At 42.1% G+C, this 16,594-nt stretch overlaps 1 long non-coding RNA gene across 1 annotated transcript in view; it reads left to right on the top strand.

Annotated features, from left to right (window-relative positions):
- LOC124613133 overlaps positions 1 to 16,594 on the top strand; it is a 540,266-nt gene that overhangs the window by 292,896 nt on the left and 230,776 nt on the right. Inside the window, exon 2 of the long non-coding RNA XR_006979608.1 lies at positions 3,007 to 3,084. This is a non-coding gene — a long non-coding RNA (uncharacterized LOC124613133). The remainder of the gene's footprint in view (positions 1 to 3,006; positions 3,085 to 16,594) is intronic.

Genomic DNA, 16,594 nt, shown 5'->3' with positions numbered 1-16,594 from the left:
TTTTTACTGTTGTGAAGGCGTTTCCACGTAAACTGAGGTAATTATGCTAACAAATCGAAAAAATCCTAATTATGTTGAATGTCTCTTTATAAAAAAATTATTATTATTAGTTTTATTGATAGCTTCTGCTTGGGATTTTGCACTGGCAATTGCTTTGCTTGGATTGTCTGAAAGGTTGTTCGAGAAGCTGCAGCTACTGCAGACAAAGAATCGAAACAGAAGTTAAGCTGACTGCATGATTTCTAAGAACCAGATTCTACCGAAGTTCTCTTCAAAAATCGTAACACCCTGTTTCATACTTCTTTACTTCTGTGACATTAAATATGACAAAACATTTACTGATCCCTGGTTGTAAAAGATAGCCCCTTTAAATCTAAAAAGTAATATTTTTTTCTTTTTCTCTTTTGGCGTACTTTTGATAATGAATAACACTCCGGAAACTGCTCTCTGGAAACTGCCGCCGCTGCCTCTGCTGCTGCTATTGAAAGCTACTAAAAAGGGGCGTCTCATTTACTGGGCGGCAAACTACAGGCGAACTCTGTGTGCAATGAGTCCACGTAATATTTCTGCGTTTTAAATTGAAATTGTGAAACTTTACCTAATGAATGACACAGACTGGAACATGAATGATGACGTGCTTATTACATTTATATTGATTTCTTTAAAAGGTGTTTGGCAAATTTAGAAATATCGCTTAAACAAAAGTGCTCTTCATTATAATCAGGAACTGCAAAGAAATGACAAACTCTGAAAATACTAAGTTTTTTGTTCGGTAGTGTCCTGCTCAAAGAATTATTACGAATCGTATATTTTCATTGTAGGTTACAAAAGGTCGCATTAATTGAATTAATCTTTCCTGAATTGTCACTAATGTTATATAACTAAGAAGTCGGGGACCTTTCTGTGTCAGATACTAAATTGTTATAATGGTGTCAGGCAGCAGCCTGCGCGCAATTAAAGGAAAGATAATTGCATGTTACCTTATTATGAAGTCTTCATCAAATCAATCGAAAGCAAAGATATCAAAAACGATGTTATAAAATCTGTTTCCTCGATAAAGATAAAATTTCATCATTCTCGCCATGCTGCTTTCTCGGTCGTGGCTCACTTCACGATTACATTGTCTCTGCGATCAGCCTCCGTGAGGAGCGGCCAATGCAGAGATACTAGTATAGACGCACTGTGTCACAGATGACATTGCGCACTGTCTGAGAAACGAAGTAACCCCGACTGTCGTCTGTGTGTCCAAGTTATAAGAGAAGCCAATAGTAAATATCAACACACATTTCAACGTTTGTAAGCGTGGGCTTCCACGGCCGTTGTTATAGTCAATAAAATTCATCTGTGTTTGTGACACCATTGTTAATACGTAAAATTCTCCGATGTTTCGGCCACTGTTGCAAATGGCCTTGTTCAAGGTGTTTTTCTAACTATTAGAAAAACACTCTAAGGAAGGTCATTTATGACAATGGCAGAAACGTCGGAGAATTTTACACGTTAATAATGCAGCCACATTCCCCGAAGCGTTGATTGACCACAATTAAGTTACTATTCCGTAAGGTGTCACAAGGAACACAGGTTCCTTATATGAAAATACTCTCAAAATATCCCTGAACAACCTCCGAAATTTTACCGGTGGAATTCTGCTTTAGCCCGTATTTAAGACGTAGCACGCACTCAGAAAGACAGAAGGTGGATGTCAGCATTCATTGATCGTAAGCTTGATCTTTGGCTGAACGTAGCGTATTGAGCGCTCGTCAGTGGAAAGAAAAACATCATTTTTCTAAATCATTCTCTGCATTCTCCTAAAACCGTAGCAGCTTATGGCCAAAGGGAGGATATACACATCCAAGAATAATAATCAGGTATGCAGCTATTTCTTTGACTGTTTTCTGTTGTTTTTGTCGTGTCGCTCGGTGTTTCGAAGTCACATTGATGTAGCGGGAAATTGACAGTTTGCACTCCGCCTGTATACCCTCTGTGACACTCATACAGCTGCTGAAGCAAGGTAACCCGAAAGAGTAAATACATCCTATGGTGAACGGTTGCCATTTCTTCGCCGTCACAACACAAAAATATGGTAATATATCATTAAATCTTCTCAGCAAACGTCTCCATCGTGTGACGGCCATCTGTTACAGATTTCTAACATCAGACAACCCAAAATACGATGTTTGCTGTGGCCTACATCGGAAAAAATATTAATACGAGGGGCTTCAAAAAGTAAGTTATACGATACTTTTTTAGCATACCAAGTAGCATTTATTGATTATTGCACTACACTTTTAAGTGACACAGATACATGACACTATTTTTCAAAATAGTCATCAAGACGCTGTAAACGACGGTCGATGCGTTCTACCAATCAACTCCTTGACGATGAAAATCTGCTGTTTGATCAGGGAGATATTCAAGGAGGACGACTGTGTGAACATCCCCATCATTGGTAAACCTCTTCCCCCCCCCCCCCCCCCCTCCAGATGTTCTTTTGGCTTACCGAAGAGATGGAAATGGCATGATGCAAGATCACGATCTTCCTTCTTTCCTGATCAGCCTCACGTACGACAGTGAGAGCTTGGTTATATTGTTGTCACTATTTCGCTACCGCTGGACTCCTAATTGCGTTTGTCCACATACCGCAAGAATTTCACCGTCAGTCTGTGTGCAATTTAGGCGTTTTGCTCACGAGAATCGTACTGTTCTGCGTGCTTCAATTTTGGAGAACATTTCCAGTTGCTGCGTCATTTCACTCCCACGCCTGTTATCCACACCGCAGAGAACTCTGCCTACAGGAAACCCAGAACATGCTTTCTCTTCTGACAACTCGTCACTCTTGTAGCACAGTGGAACGACATGTCTAACTTACTTTGTGCAGTCCTTAGGTATCTCTTCGTTATGTGTGTACTTCAACAGATGCTAATTTTATATGGCTGAATTAAGGGTACTTTTTATGCAGATTCTTACGTAACATTAAGCAAGCGGCTAATTACTTTTTTTCTGTTCTAGACCAGAAACGATCGTCTCTCCACCAACTTCTGTGATCACTTCCGAACAAGTGCTACATACACAGTGCGGCAAAATAATGTAAGTATTTATTAGTTTATCCAATAAAATCAAAATTCTTTTTAGTAGTATTGTTCGTATTTCTTGAAAATTATATCCATGAATAAGTAATCCTTCAAGTGGCATTATTTTGACCACACACTGTACGAATTAAGTGGCGTTTACAGTGAACACAGTAACTGAACCATCTGTAAAAGGCTCAGACCCTCATTTGTTTCCGTAATATCAGGAGAGATAATGTCTGCAGCTCTTGCGCAGGTTTCATGCAGTGAATACGACGACCAAGATGGGCCCACAGATATTCAGCTGAGGTGAAAGCCAAGAATTTTTATAGCAGCGAAGTATTCTGCTCTCTGTCGACCTGCTTTAGACAATTGCAAACACTACCGTCCGTGTGATACGGCAAGGTCTAACGTTCTTCGCGAAAAACAATCGTAAAGTACTGGCTATCGAATTCTTCCAGATTATATTCGAAGTTAGTTGCATCAGAGAAATTTCCGTTCAAGTTAATGTCATGAAAACATTCAGCAGACCGTAAAGCGGTCTCCAACAGTCGTATTGTTCCATCTGTGTCGAAATGGGGTGTTACTTCTAGACTCTGCATAAATTTCGTATTTATTGTATCATAGACTATTAATTTTTGATTTTGACAGCTTTCAAATGCTCTCTCGCGTAACGCAACTGTGACATTTGCATTTGTTTGCCATTCATCGACAGTAGCTTTCAGAATGAAACAAATGACTCCAATTGCTGCTGTTGTTCTGGAGTATACTTGTTTCCAGTAAAAAATTTCGGAGTTTTCTTTTTTACGCAGTTCGTGAATGTATTGGTCCCAGTGCTATTTTGTTTTCAATACAGTTTTCGTCCATTGTGGCATAATGTAACATTGCTACCAACGTTACTAAATTCAAGAAATTCATAAATACTTTCTCTTCCTGAATTAAAGAGCCAACTGAGTCGTAAATGAACTTTGTGTCAGCTTAGTGTCACTCTCTAATGTTTGAGTGCCTTCCTTAATGCAAGTTCGTGTAGGAAAAAATATTTTTCGATAATTTCATTCACTTAATCTCAATATAAAGTTCGCTTTGTATTGGTTTTACTGATTTAACTGCTGTTGCACATAAACTAGATTTTGTACAAGAAACTGATGAAATTAACCAATTTTAGTTATATTGTGTTACAAATCCTAATTATTCTTTACAGTTTCCAAAACGTATGAAAACAAGACCAATCTTAATTTTCATCAAATGGCTGAAATACGAGGTTATGAAAAATGTTAGGAAATGACAATGACGATATATTTTTGAATAATACAAATTTTTAAATACGTAATAGTAAGCAAATGCTAACAGAGGAGGTGACAATTGTTATTAAAGAGTGGTTCTCAAGTCATCTAAATTAAGCGGGAATGTTATGTATGTCATTTGAAATACATGTAAAAAGCAATACAGATGGTATAAAATGAAAGCATTTTGCACAGAACAATGGTTACTGAAATATTCAAAATGAAACGATCTTTTACTTTCATTTTGATGGTAGATGAATAATCTGTGTCTAAAAAACGAAAGTAACAGACCATTGGATAACATTCATGTGGCACAGCCACGTTTTTTCAAATTTCAAAACATTAATTGTTCTGTTACAGCCATTACGATGAGAAGTTCCGTTTAGTGCCTTTAACACTGGCAGTTCCCTATTTTCACCTGAGATTGTTGCAACACCAACAGCAGAAGAACTCAGAAGGAAAACTCATGGTTATCAGATTTGTGCATTGTTATTATGCACCGTATACTGTGAAACTACTAATTATTCGTATTGTCATTTACATTCCATGAACTGTCATAACTTAAGACACCTTCCCGCTAAGTGCGTCTTTTACTACTTAGTTCTCATTCAAAAAGCCTTCCAAACTTCAAAGACCTTCAAATAATATGGGCTTTGTGGATTTTACTGCCGTGAATTACTATTGCGACTTCCTTCAGAGCGTTCAGGAACGTAGTCACTCCTGCGGGTTAGATTTACTAAAAGCGTTATAACATTTTAAGTACGTAAGAGTACTTAAGAAAGTGTTCAGTTAACATGAGCTCTAAAATGCATGCCTTGAGAGCTACGAACACTGAGGAGATGTGTTTCAGAGTAGCGAAGTTGAATAAGTGCTCGTAGCTCCTCAGGTATTTATTTTAGAGCCCATGTATGTTTAGCGTTTTTTACTTGTTTTCATCCATACTCTCACTTTCCAAAGCTTCCTATCCTAGAATCTTGGCAACAACAGTGCCGGTACTTGTATTCCCCTGTCAGAGCTATCAGAACGATTTTCGCTTGTAACTTCCGACCAGTTCGTTTGCGGATCAGGGGCTCTTGCCTCAAATTGATTCATTTATCCCTCTCCATCAAGCCTGAAACTTTGTAAAATTATCACGGAATCCTCCTGTTTATACAGGCATCGAACCTGAAAATGCAACGCCATGTAGGGTCGGTTGATAACGTTCCCCGACACGGGTTCCTATCTCATTTTGTTCCTCAAGACACCTTCTGCACCTCCCCGAAATTTGTCGGTGTAATTATGAAACACCCTATATATACCTCGACGACGATGGCATCATCTAGTATGGTAACCGTCCGTGTCACAAGGCCAGAATCGTTCTACACTGGACTGGTGCAGGATCTTGATAGTGAACTAACGTTTATTCTTGGGCACCGAATTCTCCTGATCCGAACGGACTTAATCGGGACCGAGCGTGGTGGCGCAGTGGTTCTCCGAGAATTAATTTAATTCTGAAAATATGGGAAAAGTAATTACTCAGTCGGAAAAATGTTGAAAATCAATACGTAAAGGAAAAGAATATTCTGATACAACAAAAAGAAATTACCTTACAAATTAGTAACTAGCATTACTGAGGGTAACCCATATACAGCGAGTTATAAACGAGCGAGATGGCGCAGTGGTTGGCACACTGGACTCGCATTCGGGAGGACGACGGTTCAATACCGCGTCCGACCCGCCTGATTTAGGTTTACCGTGATTTCCCTAAAATCTCTCCAGGCAAATGCCGGGATGGTTCCTTTGAAAGAGCACGGCCGACTTCCTTCCCCGTCCTTCCCTAATCCGATGAGGCCGATGACCTCACTGTTTGGTCTCTTCCTGTAAACAACCCAACCCAACTCCCGACTTCGGCAATCGCTATCGCAACTTAATCGGGCGCCAGCACCGCGAAAACGGTCATAATTTACGGGACTCTTAGATATCGGGTGGCTCAGACCTCGAAAGCTACCAAGCTAGTTTTCGGATCTATGCCACCCAGAGTCACTGCTGTATTGCTTCACATTTGTGGATCGACATTCTGTTAAGCTGACGATAATTCTGTTTCGGTCTCCTGTGTGTGTGTGTGTGTGTGTGTGTGTGTGTGTGTGTGTGTAGGGGTAGATGAAGGTTTTAACGCTACTGATGTTCACAGACCGTGTTCAAACAGCCATGTGATAAATACTGTTTTAACATTTCTTTTTTGTTGTGTGTGTGTGTGTGTGTGTGTGTGTGTGTGTGTGTGTGTGTGATCAGTCTATCAGTCTTCTGACTGGCTTGATTCGGCCCGCCACGAATTCCACTCCTGGGCCAACCTTGTCATCTAAGAGTAGGACTTGCAACCTACGTCCTCAGTTATTTGCTGGATGTATTCCAAACTCTGTCTTCCTCTACAGTTAATGCCCTCTACAGCTCCCTCTGACACCATGGTAGTCATTCCCTGATGGCTTAACAGGTGTCCTATCAACCTGTCCCTTCTCCTTGTCAGTGTCTTCCACATATTCCTTTCCTCTTCGATTCTGCGCAGAACCTCCTCATTCCTTACCTTATAAGTCCACCTAATTTTCAACATTCCCTAGTAGTACCACATCTCAAATCCTGCGATTCTCTTCTGTTCCGGTTTTCCCACAGTTCATGTTTCATTACCATACAATGATGTGCTCCAGATGTACTTTTTCAGAAATTTCTTCCTCAAATTAAGGCCTATGTTTGATCCTTGCACACTTCTCTTGGCCAGGAATGCTCTTTCTGCTAGTGCTAGTCTCCTTTTTATATCCTCCTTGCTCCGTCCATCATTTTGCTGCGTAGGTAGCAGAATTCCTATACTTCAACTTTGGGACCATCAATCGTGGTGTTAAGTTTCTCGCTGCTCTCATTTCTGCTACTTCTCATTGCTTTCGTCTTTCTTCGATTCACTCTCAATCCATATTCTGTGTTCATTAGATCGTTTACTCCATCCAGCATATCATGCAATTCTTCTTCACTTTCACTCAGGATAGTAATGTCATCAGCGAATCGTATCATTGATATCCTTTCACCTTGAATTTTCATTCCACTCCAGAACCTTTCCTTTATTTCCATCATTGCTTCTTCGATGAACAGATTGAACAGTATGGGGGAAAGACTACATCCATGTCTTACACCCATTTTAATACGAGAGCTTCGTTCTTGGTCCTCCACTCTTATTGTTCCCTATTGGCTCTTGTATATATTGTATATTACCCGGCACTCCCTACAGCTTACCCCTATTTTTCTCAGAATTTCGAACATCTTGCAACATTTTACAGTGTCAAAAGCTTTTGCCAGATCGACAAATCCAATGAATGTGACTTGATTTTTTTTTGTCTTCTTTCCATTATCAACCGCAATCTCAGAATTGATTCTCTGGTGCCTTTACCTTTTCTAAAGCCGAACTGATGGTTATTGAGCACATCCTCAATTTTCTTTTCCATCCTTCTGCATATTATCCTTGTTAGCAGCTTGGATGCATGAGCTGTTAAGCTAGATTGTGCGATAATTCTCGCACTTGTCAGCTCATGCAGTCTTCGGAATTGTGTGGATGACATTTTTCCGAATGTCGTATGGTATGTTATCAGACTCATACATTCAACGCAACAACGTGAAGAGGTGTTTTGTTGACACTTCCTTCAATGATTTTAGAAATTCTGATGGAAAGTTATCTACCCCTTTTGCCTTATTTGATCTTAAGTCCTCCAAAGCTCTCTTATTTTCTGGTTCTAATGCTGGATCCCCACTCTTTCCACCTATCTGCCATCTTCTCTGCATTCAACAGTGGAATTCTCGTTGCACTCTTTACGCTACGACCATTCCTTTTCATGTCACCGGAGATTGTTTTGACTTTCCTAAATGCTGAGTCAGTCCTTCCGACAATCATTTCTTTTTCGATTTCTTTACATTTTTCATGCAGCCATTTCGTCTTAGCTTCCCTGAACTTCCTATTTACTTCATTCGTCAGCGACTTGAATTTTTGTATTCCTGAATTTCCCTTAACATTTTTGCACTTCCTGCTTTCATCGATCAACTCAAGTATTTCTTCTGTTACCCATGGTTTCTTCGCAGTTACCTTCTTTGTACTTATGTTTTTCTTTCAAACTTCTGTGACTTCCCCTTTTAGAGATGTCCATTCCTCTTCAACTGTACTGACTACTGAGATATTCCTTATTGCTGTACCAATACCTTAGAGAACTTAAAGTGTGTTTCGACATCCCTTAGTACTTCCGTATCCCACTTCATCGCATATTGATTCATCCTGATTTATCTCTTGAACTTCAGCCCTACTCTTCATCGCTACTGTATTGAGATCTGAGTCTATATCTGCTCCTGGGTATGCCTTACAATCCACTATCTGATTTCGGAATCTCTGTCTGACCATGATGTAATCTAACTGAAATCTTCCCGTATCACCCGGGCGTTTCCAAGTATACCTCCTCCTCTTGTGACGAATGAACAGAGTATTCGCTATTACTAGCTGAAATTTATTACAGAACTCAATTAGGCTTTCTCCTCTCTCATTCCTTTTCACGAACCCATATTCTCTTGTAACCTTTTCTTCTCTCCTTCCCCTACAACTGCGTTCCAGTCCCCCATGACTATTAGGTTTTAATCCCCCTTTGCATACTGTATTACCCTTTCAATATCCTCATATACTTCCTCTATCTCTTCATCTTCAGCTTGCAACGTCGGCATGTATATCTGAACTATAGTTATAGTGGTTGGTTTGCTGTCGATTCTGATAAGAACAACCCTATCACTGAACTGTTCAGAGTAACACACTCTCTGCTCTATGTTTCTATTCATTACGAATGCTACTCCCGTTATACCATTTTATGCTGCTGCTGATATTACCCTTTACTCATCTGACCATAAATCCGTGTCTTCTTTCCACTTCACTTCACTGACCCCTGCCGTGTCTAGATAGAGCCTTTGCATTTCCGTTTCCAGATTTTCTAGTTTCCCTACAAGGTTCAAGCTTCTGAGATTTCGCGACCCGACTCGTAGAACGTTATCCTTTTGTTGGTTTTCAATACCTCCCCCTTGGCAGTTCCCTCCCAGAGATCAGAATGGGGGACTATTCCGGAATCTTTTGCCAATGGAGAGATCATCACGACACTTCTTCAGTTACAGGCCACATGTCCTGTGGATACACGTAATGTGTCTTTAATGCAATGGTTTCGAGTGCCTTCTGCATACCCATGTCTTTGATCATTGCTGATCCTTCCGCCTTTAAGGGCAGTTTCCCACCCCAACGGCAAGAGAGTGCTCTGAATCTCTGTGTGCGCCTCCACCCGCTTTGACAAGGCCATTGGCAGAATGAGGGTGACTTCTTATGTCGGAAGTCTTCGTCTGCCAATGCTGATTATTATTCAGAATTCAAGAGGGGTGGGTTTCGAACACGGAACCGAGAACGTTTTGATTAGTAATCAAAGCCGCTACCTTTTTTTTCCTTTTTTTGTTGATCTCAAGTTGTTCGTTGCATTTGTTCCGGGCGCACGTCCCATGCCACCCACTTCGCCGTTGATCCCTTCACTCAGCTTCTTTCTTATAGCGAACAGCTAACCTCTGACCGTACACGCTGAGCTACCGTGCCACCATCCTTAGACGACGGGTGCTCTCCTGCTGTTTGAACGTATGTTGCTGATAATGTCGTCTGTCTCCAGTAATGCAAAAATTATAGCTGCATACTAATGATTGTCTAACACGCCCAAGACAATCAGGTGTTCGACGAATAACGACCACAGCTTCAGCCGAATCGGAAACCAGCTATTCTGGAGTGTCTGTCGATGTCTCGTATACCAAACGCATCATCCTCCCCCCCTCCCGCCCCCCCTCCACCGCTCCAAAAGATGAAATCCGTAAGTCAGCAACGTCTCTGATATACGTCAGTTTGAATACCATCTCGGAACGTCACTAACGTCAAAACTATGCACCTGTGAAAGTTTTGTCACTTTTTACCTGCTCTAAACTTTCTGAAATTTTGTATACGTAGTTTTGTACACCCGTATATATAAGACTACATTAACTGTACATTCAGAGTTGAAAATTTAAGAGAACTGCAGATGATACGAGGCATGCTTAGAAAGAAAGTGTGCTGTGAGCATTACGGGCTGTGGTTTTTGTTTTTTGAGGCTTGGCAACATCGAGACGCAGAAGATGATTCCATGACCAGAGCGAGCGTAGCACGAACCCGATGCTAAGTAAATTCACGTTGTAGTGTTCAGTTGCGTGAAAGACGTCGGTAAGAAATGCCGCGCCACGTGCTGTGTCCGCTTCCTACTCACGGGAAGAACAACACCTACCGAAATTTTTTTGCGAATCAAAACGGTTCACGGCGAGGATGTTATGAACAGAAACGAAAGTCTATAAGCGGTGTAGAGAGTTTTGTGCAGGCGGAACAAATGTTCATTGCGAACAGAGGAGTGGAAGACCTTCCCTTTTGACTGTGCAAAAAATCGAGGAAACTATTGGTGAAGGCCGCCGGTTGACAGTGGATGAAATTTCTGTGATGTTTCCACAACTCTACAGAATTCTTTTACAAGAGACACTCATAGAAACGCTGGTACAACGGAAACTACGAGTAAGATTGGTCCCAGAACAATTGACAAAGCAGCTCAAGAAAAATCGGGTCAGAAGCGCCCGCTAGTTTCTTGAGCGGCTTTGATTGGAGGGTGAGGATTTTCTGAGCTGTATTGTGACTGGAGGACTGGAGATGAAACAGCTGGCTCATTACACGCCAGAGGCAGACAATCGTCACAGTGGCGTCACACCAATACCCCATCTGCCAAAAAACTGAAGACCACAATTTCGCGCGCGCAAAAAAAAAAAAAAAAAAAAAACATGGCCTCTTTGTTTTGGGACCGAAAATGCATCATTTTGGTCCAGTTTCTGCCGCAGGGGGAGACCATCAATATGCATAACGGTATTGTGAGAGCCTGAAACACTCAAAAGGAGCAGAATGGAGGGGAATGATGGCGAGAGGCGGCCGTCCTCACACAGCTTTAGCCACTGAGGTGCTATCGGAGTCATTTGGTTGGAGTGTTTTGCACCACCGTCCTTTTTCCCTCACTTGGTGCCTTCAGATTATCATCTTTTCACCTGCCTGGAGGCAAACATGAATGGAATAAAATTTTCAACAGATGAGCAGGTGCAGAAAGAGGTTCCGAAGTGAGGGAAGAAACTCGCGGGAGAGTTCTTCGAGCAGGGCATAAAGAAGCTTGTACCACGGCTCACCACATTCGTTGAAGAGGATGGCGATTATGTGGAAAAATAGCCAAGTGTATCAACAATATCCTGTATTTTTTCTCAAAATGCACTGTATCTAAAAAAATATAAAAGTCTAGTACACTCACTTTTGCACATGCCTTGTATTTCGTCCGCTGTGTTTGAAACGTATTCACGCGTAGTGACATTCATGGGGATATTCTGATAAAGCGCCGGCCGCGGTGGCCGTGCGGTTCTGGCGCTGCAGTCCGGAACCGCGGGACTGCTACGGTCGCAGGTTCGAATCCTGCCTCGGGCATGCGTGTGTGTGCTGTCCTTAGGTTAGTTAGGTTTAAGTAGTTCTAAGTTCTAGGGGACTTATGACCTAAGATGTTGAGTCCCATATGCTCAGAGCCATTTGAACCATTTACTGATAGAGCGGCGTGTTGATTTCGCGATGTATTTTCGCGGCTCGGTAGCAGTTCCGGTTGGTTATTTAGGAGCGCGGCGCTGCTTTTGGTGGGCTTCTGGCCTGGGCCCTGGGGTATTTATTTGAGACGCTCTGTTGTGGCCTGCTCCCCTCTCCTCCGCCACGAGACACGGCCACGTCCCGCACGCCGCGCCCTTTGTTGCGCCCGCTAAGCCCCCTCTGGCTGCCTCGCAACCCTCGCCTTACACTTGCTCGCCTTCCATTCTTCTCCCTCGTCAAAGAGTATCTTAGGCAAATGTACCCGTATTATGAATGTGAAAGAACTTTCCTCTTTTTTCATCTCTCTCCCTATGCCACCGACGCGTGTGTTGGTAAACGTGTCGAATAAAGGGTCTGAATAAAGTGAGCATTTGCCGGCGACGCAGGGTAAGGAAGAAAGGGTGCCCCCAAGCAAAAATCGGCAGTTGTTTGCAGAGTTATATTTTCTCTGTGCAGCTCCTTTCTTCACCATACACGAGCATGTTGGAAACATCCTGCCGACTGCCGCATACTTATTTTTCCACATTTTTTGCAGTACGTACGAGCTTAAGCGGCGTAACACCACTACATCGCGGCCCGCCACGAATTTCTCTCCCGTGCCAAGCTTTTCATCTCAGAGCACCAATTGTAACCTACATTCTCAATTATTTTCTGGATGTATCCCAATCTCTGTTTTTCTCTGCAGTTTTTATCATCTACAGATCCCTGTAGTACCACAGAAGATGAAACATGCCCTTAGAAAAATTAATCAATTACTGTGCTGATAAACCTCTCACGTTATTTGATTTTCAGACAGTTGAGCAGAACTGAACCTACTCAGACATTTCGCTCTTTACTTATTCTGATCAACACTAAACTGACACACAATATTTTTAGCGCAACGCAATCTGACTTTCAATAATCACTACAAAACAATGGCCCTGACTAACAATAACGTATACCTTTCATGAATCACTTACCTCACAAATATCTTCGTTACTCGAACTACTGCAATACAGCGAGCGCCAATACTGCCAGTTAAATCAAAGATTCTAACTACTGAAGGCACTAACTACTGATGGGCATAGTTAGCAAATGAAAGATTCTGACAGAGAACAAACAATGTATTTACCTTAATAATATTCAAAAGTCATCATATATATATACATATATATATATATATATATATATATATATCAGTTAATGATATACATTATTACAAACCTACTGTTTCTGATCGACACACGTCCAGATCGTCCGCTCTCAAAATTCTGCCATCTCTCTCCCCATATCCACCACTGCTGGCGGCTCACCTCCAACTGCGCAACGCTACGCGCTGTTCACATCCAACTGCTCAACACTGCAATAGCAAATATTCCAACAATGCAAACCAGCCACAGACTGCACACAGCACAGTCAGTGATTTTCATACAGAGCACCATGTGGCGTTACCAACATAAAAACCTAAACAGCCTACTTACAAAGTTATTGCCTGATGTTTTTACAAGCCTTCTATCATATTGTCCCTTCTTCTTGTTTGGGATTCCCGTATATTCCTTTCCTCGCTGATTATGCAGAAAACCTTCTCATTCTTTACCTTGTCAGTCCACCTAATGCCCAGCAATCTTCTGTAGCACGACATCTCAGATGCTTCGATTCTCTTCTGTTCCAGTTTTGTTTGATACTAGTAGACTTCTCGTGGCCAGGAATGCACTTTCTACTAGTGCTAGTCTCCTTTTTATGTCCTCCTTGCTCCGTCCATCATTTTGCTGCGTAAGTAGCAGGATTCCTTAATTTCATCCACTTCGTGATGACTAATTATGATGTTAAGTTTTTCGGTTCTCGTTTCTGTTACTTCTCATTACTTTCGTTTTTGTTCGATTTAATCTCAATCCATATTCTGTACTCACTATATTGTTCATTCCATTCAACATATCCTGTAATTCTTCTCCACTTTCACTGAGGATGGCCGTGTCATCAGCGAATCTTAACATGGACATCATTTGAATTGAATGTTAATCCCACTCTTGAACCTTTCTTTTATTTCCGCTGTTGCTTTTTCGATATACGGATTGAACAGCAGGGACGAAAGACTACATTCCTGTTTTATACCCTTTTAAAACCTTGCACTTCGTTCTTGGTCTTCCATTCTCGTTGTTCCCTCTTGGTTCTTGTACATATTGTATACTACCCGCCTTTCCCTACAGCTTATCCCTATCATTCTCATGACTTCGAACATCTTCCACCATTTTATTCAGGTTGACAAGTCCTACGATCGTGTCTTAATTTTTCTTCAGCCTTACTTCAGTTATTAACTGCGGCATCAGAACTGTCTCTCTTGTGCCTTTAACTTTACCTTACATTATACATTACAAGATATTATTTCCTATTTCACAAAAGATGTTCTAACAGGCTGCTATGAGATGCAATGAAAACGCCATCGCCGGCCGAAGTGGCCGTGCGGTTAAAGGCGCTACAGTCTGGAACCGCAAGACCGCTACGGTCGCAGGTTCGAATCCTGCCTCGGGCATGGATGTTTGTGATGTCGTTAGGTTAGTTAGGTTTAACTAGTTCTAAGTTCTAGGGGACTAATGACCTCAGCAGTTGAGTCCCATAGTGCTCAGAGCCATTTGAACCATTTTTGAAAACGCCATCGCACGTGGCATCATGGACTGTCTCACTCTTTCGAACGTCCTAACCTGTAGCCGAGCATCGTCAGAGGTTACACGACGCGGAGTTAAATGCTCTGCACATTAACAACTCGTTCAGCATACGGAACTCTTGTCAGGTGCCCCACAAAAAACAGTAAATGGGGTAGAAGATCAGGAAAGGCACAAGGCCCTCCTCGTCTTATCCAACTGCTGGGGAAGATGTTGATGTCTTTATGAATGATACTACAGAAGTGTATCAGTCGCATTGTCTGTCGTATTGATAAATTGCCACTGTCCAGCACACGCAGAAATATATATTCCCATTACGGCGTTGTGGCAAAACAAAAGGTCCACGTTTGTGGTTGCCTGTAATTCCGGTCCAAACCATTCGTGCTAAGCCTTCGTTGATGCGTCTACTCAACCATTCCCCGAGAATTTTCTGTAGCTCACAGATAATTGTAGATTTTTGATGCCATCTTTGCCAGTGATCGCTTCCTCGTTGAGGAACACTGACGACAGAAATCCCATAAAGCCGGCCGAAGTGGCCGTGCTGTTAAAGGCGCTGCAGTCTGGAACCGCAAGACCGCTACGGTCGCAGGTTCGAATCCTGCCTCGGGCATGGATGTTTGTGATGTCCTTAGGTTAGTTAGGTTTAACTAGTTCTAAGTTCTAGGGGACTAATGACCTCAGCAGTTGAGTCCCATAGTGCTCAGAGCCATTTGAACCATTTTTTAGAAATCCCATAATGTTGGTGAACTGTTTCTGCAACCAGCAAGATTACTTTCTCGTGGAGGAAAATCTGCTGCCGATAAACCCTGCACGTGTGCAGGTGATAAGCATAGTATTCGTTTTCATGCAAGATACGCAACTCAGTTCTTCGGCTTACTCCACTCTAGAGAGTCACGTTTCTGTGACTTTTAGTGGGGTTGGTACTAATATCGTGTCACGCTATTTTGTTCAGACTTTGTAAACGATCGTCACACCGCCTCCTATGTTGTCTATCTTTCTGATAGGACTCATTATCACACAGATGCTGAAAAATTGATGCAAAAGTTCGGAGGTGCTGTCTGTCAGAGTAAGCGGTTCGATAAAAACGTGTGCTGTCCCGATAGTTTCTTGAAAGTCATCTCGGCTTACTCCTGGAATCAACAATGGACGATTTGACTTCGACTTAAATAAAAACCAAACAATCTGCAATTAAGAGAATAATGTTGTTTATCAGCGCCATCTACGTTGTAAAATATGCGTTAGTTTGTTATGAAGCTTGTAATATGTAATCTAATATAGCAGCACTAATTGGCCGCCCGGGATTAGCCGAGCGGTCTAAGGCGCTTCAGTCATGGACTGTGCGGCTGGTCCCGGCGGAGGTCCGAGTCCTCCTTCAGGCATGGGTGTGTGTGTTTGTCCTTAGGATAATTTAGGTTAAGTAGTGTGTAAGCTTAGGGACTGATGGCCTCAGCAGTTAAGTCCCATAAGATTTCACACACATTTGAACATTTGAGTACTAATTGCTTTATTGCAAAATCGCCATCCTTTCCTAGACATAAGTTACCAGAATGAAAAATGCTGCTATTGTAGCACAAAACAGGCATATATGGCCTGGGCAGAGGTAGGGATGTAAGAGAACGAAATTAGCTTTTCGGCTTATCTGGCAGCTTCAAAGACATTTCAAAAGTCCGCAGCTCGTGGTCGTGCGGTAGCGTTCTCGCTTCCCACGCTCGGGTTCCCGGGTTCGATTCCCGGCGGGGTCAGGGATTTTCTCTGCCTCGTGATGACTGGGTGTTGTGTGATGTCCTTAGGTTAGTTAGGTTTAAGTAGTTCTACGTTCTAGGGGACTGATGACCATAGATGTTAAGTCCCATAGTGCTCAGAGCCATTTGAACCATTTGAACCAACATTTCAAAACATATTGAC

Source organism: Schistocerca americana, chromosome 4, assembly GCF_021461395.2.
Source record: "Schistocerca americana isolate TAMUIC-IGC-003095 chromosome 4, iqSchAmer2.1, whole genome shotgun sequence".
NCBI classification, from domain to species: domain Eukaryota; kingdom Metazoa; phylum Arthropoda; class Insecta; order Orthoptera; family Acrididae; genus Schistocerca; species Schistocerca americana.
Note: the sequence above shows the minus strand (reverse complement) of the source record. Positions and strands in the feature narration are given on the sequence as shown.